We start from the raw sequence: 5,793 nt of genomic DNA on the forward strand, positions 1-5,793 counted from the left end.
TATATGGCATATGCGACTTGGTCACTTGAGTGAGAAATGAATTGGTCCAGTGAAAGGTATGTCCATAAAAACTTGTACTCATTGTTATGATGGAAAACAACATAGAGTTACCTTTCATAATACTGGTCCTCATATGAGGCAAAATATTTTTGTTTTAGTTCATACTGATGTTTGCATATTGGATAGTAAATCTCTAGGTGGTGCATCATGTTTTGTTACTTTTATTTACGACCATTCTTGAAAAGTGTGGGTTTTTCCTTTGAAATCTAAAGATCAGGTACTTGATTCTTCAAGCACTTTCATGCAAGTGTTGAAAGAGAAAAAGAAAGGAAAATGAAATGTGTTCGATCAGATAACGGTGGTGAATACAAATGTCCATTTGAAAAGTATTGTAGAGAACATGGTATTATAGTTGAGAAAACATTTCCAAAGACACCTCAACATAATGTTGTTGTAGAGAGAATGAATCATACGATAAATGAAAGAATCAGATGTATGCTTTCTCATGCAAAATTATCGAAATCCTTTTAGGGGTTAAGCAATGAAAACTGTAGTGGATGTGATCAATCTTTCTCTTTCTATTTCACTTGATGGTGATGTTCCAAATAAAGTGTGGACGGGGAAAATGTCTCTTACCGTCATTTGAGAGTTTTTCGTTGCATATGTTTTGTTCACATTTCAAGAGGTGAAAGTAATCCAAATAGTGTATATTCTTCGATTATGGTGGTGAAGAATTTTGTAATAGATTATGGGATCTGGTTGACAAGAAAATCATCAGAAGCTGAGATGTGATATTTCTTGAAGACCAAACTATTGAAGATTTTGATAAAGCTGAGAAATAGAAACCAAATTCCAGAAGTTACATTGATATTGCGCCTAAGCCCTATGTAGAAAACTTTGTTGATGAAGAAGATATACAGGTAGATGATGAGAATATAACTGATGATCATGTGCCTTACCATGATGAACAGGTTCCAACCGAGCCCCCAGTCGAGTTTGAGTTGAGTATATCTACTAGAGATCATCAACATTCTCAAAGATATCCTCCACATGAGTATGTGATGATAATTGATAGTGGAAAGCCAAAGTACTATCAAGATGCTATTACAAATGTTGATAAAGAAAAGTGGTTAAAGGCCATGCAAGAAGAGATGAATTCCTTGCATGAGAATCACACATTTGATTTGGTAAAGTTGCGTAATGGCAAAAAAACACTCAAGAACAAATGGGTATTCAAGATAAAGACAGAAGAGAATAGTTCTCAACAAAGATACAAAGCAAGGTTGATTGTGAAAGGTTTTAATCAGAGAAAAGGTATTGACTTTGATGAAATTTTTTCAACTGTGGTAAAGACCCTTCCAGTGCTAGACTTGTTTCGGTTGGACTCTACTTGTTTTTGGCGTATTGGGCAAAAGGGAGCCATATGACCAGGCTGTTTGCAGTAGAAGCAAACTTGTTTTCCAACCAAGTATTATCCCCCATGATCTCTGCCACACTTAAGACACTTCTTTGCTCTTGGGGAACTGGAGGTCTATACTTGTTTTCCCTTCCCTTGGGGAGTCTTTACCTTCAATTGCTGACCAAATTTTCCAAATTCTTTCTTTTGTTGCCACTTAGCATGCCTCTCCTCTTGCACCTTCTTTAAATTGTCTTCAACGATGTAGCTCTTGTGTATAAGAGTACAATAGTTAGTAAGCTCCATATGGCCTATGTTCCCTCTGATTTTAGGCCTCAATCCCCATTCAAATTGGTTTAACTTCCATTCTTTTGTGGGTACATATTGAGCATGTGGAGAAAATCTGGCCAATTCTTCAAACTTAGCAACATACTCTGCAACAGACATGTCTCTTTGTTGTAGGTGCACAAACTCCAACTCCTTTTGTCTTCTGGCACTTTTTGGATAATACTTATCTAAAAAGGCCACCTCAAAGTGTTCCCAATTCATATAGGTTCCTTGGGTTTGAAGATATGTCTTTGCACTCCTCCACCAATAATTTGCCCCACCCTTTAGTAGATGGGCAGCAAATGCCACTTTTTGTTCTTCAGTACAAGGCACTACTTCAAATGTCTTTTTAATCTCATCCAGTCAAGCTTGGGCCTCTAATGGATTATGGCTGCCCTGGAATGTTGGAGGCTGCAACTTAAGAAAATCATAAAACATCCTATTGGCATTTCGAGCGCTATCTCTTTCCATTGCCATTTGTCGTACCAGGATATGGGTAGCCGTTGCTTGCATTTGAATAGCTTCCATAACCGTTTCCCATAGTTCAGTAGTGGGTGGTGTAGTCATACTATCTTCATGGACAAGATTCCTCCTAGATCCTTCAGCCATAATTCTACATACCACACACAAAATACTAAGTTGATCAGGCTTAATACTAGGTGAAATGATAATTAGAATGTATAGTAAAACAAAGATATTCAAATTTCTAACACATAATCCATAGTCCAAATGAATCGACATGGCTCTGATACCAAAATGTAGAACCCATTATCATTTGTCTATAATATGATAATATGATCCATACACCTTAGTAAAACAGAGGTAATTAACAATAAATAATAATTTAGAATCACCATCATAACTGAAAACTACATTCATAAATATAGTTTACAACTTGTTTAGTAGATTCATAAAATATTACATCTTGAAACAAACTACGATTGTCTGATTACATCATAAAACAAAATATTAAATTCTAATTCAACGAGTTTGGAACTGATCTTCTGATGCTAATTTCATGTCTCATGTTCCTCCATCTGCTAATAAAAAGGAAAAGTCGCTCAATATCTTAATGTGGGTCACTAAGATAATTGAGTCCTGATTGGTAAAGGTGATCTGGCCAAACCCCAATCAGCGTCCTGATTGGTAAAGGCACTTATTATGTCATATATACAATGCATCATTCATCCATAACAATTATAAATAACTTTAGACGATATACTAAACTCATAATAATTTAATCCTAAGTCCTTAGTTCAAGACGGAAATCCTAGTCAAAATATAAACAACATTGGAGTCATGAAAATAGTAACAACATCAAGTCATGAAAATAGTAACAACATTAAGTTATGGAAAATAACAAACATATAAAAGTCATGAAAAAATCATCTGGATGCCGTTTTAAAAACACCTATATGCAAAAATTCAATTTCATCAACTCTAATTCTCTTAATCGGTAATAACGCAAAACAATTTATTCAAAAATTTTAGCGCATAAAATCTTCGTACTAAAAGAAATTAACGTAACATAACACAATTTCACAAACACATCAGAGACATCAGCAATAACGAGCATAAATCGTGCTCGACAAGTATAATCACCTTAAATCTAATTAGGCACGTATAATTAAATTTTTCCTAATATATAATTCATTCACAAACATCATAACCACAACCAACGGTATTAGTTTCAAAGAAATCGTTAACGTGTGAGTTTCTTTTTCTTCCATTTTTTTTCAAACAACTTCATAAAATTAAATTCCTAATCATAACAAAATAAAAATTAGATTCTTTAGTAAAAAAAAAGAACTCACCGTTTATGGTAAGGGACAAAATGATGTTCTGATTAATTTAGTTGCTGAGCTCTCCTTTTTTTTTTTTTTGAATTATGACTTTTACTCAAGTTCTTCATTTTTTGGTTATCATCTTGTGTTGTTGAAGCTGATTAGTTAGAGACATGCATGGTTTAAAAGTGGGTTTAAGGGGTTTTATCAAACTTTTGGGTTTACTGAAGGTGTAGAATGAAATTATGTCATTGCCCTTCATTTGTCCAAATATTACAATAATGCCCTTTTTTTTTAAACAAATAAACTAATTATTTTATTTTTCTACGACAGTTAAAGTGCGATCCATCTTAGAAAAAAAATCCTATTTTTCATGGAAATACGAAGCATATTGAGGTGTGGTATCATTGGATACAAGATGCATTGGAAATGAAGTCATCTTCAATTGAGAAGATTTAGCCCGATTAAAATGGTTCAAATATGATGACGAAGGTCATGCTTGTGTCGAAAATGATATATTGTAGAAAGAAGGTCGCTATGATTGAACAGTACATTCCCACTTGGGTCGTGAGGGAGGATATTGGTTGGATGGACTCACTCCCCAAGTGGAACCCACCAATTATTAGTTTTATTATTAATATTATTATTATTAAAGAAATAAAAGAAAGGGAAAAAAAGGGGGAACAAAGTGTTTTATTGGACTTGACTCATACCAAGGAAAAATAAAAGGGATTTGAAATCACTATTTTAGAATAGAAATAGTGGAAGCCGCACAAGGAGAAGAAGAAAAGAAAGAGAAAAAGTTTTGTTCTGATGGTGGTAATAGATGTGTAGCAAACTTGCTCCGTTTGATCTACAAATTTAGTATATTATTCATATCACTGAGTTTGTTATTTTGATATACAGTATGAGTAGTTTTACATTCTCTAAGAGTTACTTTTGAATATCCATTGTAGTGAAAGATTATAAGGTTGTTGTTATTTTTTATTGATGTTCTCTATTATTATTAGGAAGACTCTGGTGTACCCATTAATTATTATTGTGGAAGTTTTTACTGGAATAGATCCCGTAGTTTTTATTATCTCAATTTGAGGAAAGTTTTCCACGTTAAAAATTGTTTTGTCTCATATTTAATTTTCTACCAATTTTTATTGCTCTATGAAATGTATTTTCTGATTTGCCATTTATCTGCACAAGAGGGGGAAAAATATATTCTACATTATTGAGATACTTATCTCTGATTTTTTCTCAACACATTCATCACCATAGTGCCTGTAGTACCCTAATTTTGTCCAATTTATTTAAAAATAAATAAAAAAGGAAATATATATTAAAAAGGAAGTAATTATATTTACAATAAGTAGGTTCAGCAATTTACAATGCTAAATCAAGTTATAATTTTTAAATTACAATTACAATCAAATTGCTACCATAAATATTAAATCAAATTAAATTACAATAAGATTTAAACCAAACTAAATTAAATTACAATAATTTTTAATTTGTTGCTGTTGTTGCCTCTCTGCCTCTCTGTTTCTGATGTAGTGTTTGGCTCTATTTTGTTGCTGCTTTTCTGTTTCAGATGCAGTTGGCATTGACCTTTGCTTTGTAACTAATTAGAGAAACATAAAAACATTTTTTTTAAGTCAGTCTTGGTACACTTTGTGCAGAACAAAGAGACAAAATTTTGAGTTTAAAAAATAAACTAAGGGACAAATTAAAGCTCAGCAACAGAATAAATCAAAATAAATAAGTCAAAACCATGAATGCATCAGAGGTGTAGAAAAAACGCAGATGATGAGCAAAGGAAATGAAACATCAAATAGGAAATAGATAGATAAGGACCAATGCAGACCAGAAAACGACTGAACACATAAAAAACTCTATAAATATACCCTATAAAATTTCAAAGAGGAGGAGGGATCGGAGATTAACACCATTAAAAACGCACAAAGAAAGACAAAAGGAGAAAACCCAAACCTTCATATCGTCACCCTCGTCGTTGGAACCGGTGCCATTTGGAGCGACCGCACCATCTTCCTTGGTCTCTTCTTCTTCTCGCGGCCTCATTCCGGTCTTCTTCTCGCGGCCTCATTCCGGTCTTCTTCTCGCGGCCTCATTCCGGTCTTCTTCTCGCGGCCTCATTCCGGTATCTTTCTGCCTCTTTCTCCTTCGTTCTTTGTTTCTTCTTTCTCTCGAATGCTCTACTTGTGTTTTCTGTAAACACCAAAGCGGCCGCTCCCCCCTCTAAATTAGGGTTTTCTGTTTTAAACTTTGTGTTTTGTT

This window comes from Cicer arietinum, chromosome 5 (genome assembly GCF_000331145.2).
Source record: "Cicer arietinum cultivar CDC Frontier isolate Library 1 chromosome 5, Cicar.CDCFrontier_v2.0, whole genome shotgun sequence".
Taxonomy (NCBI): Eukaryota; Viridiplantae; Streptophyta; class Magnoliopsida; order Fabales; family Fabaceae; genus Cicer; species Cicer arietinum.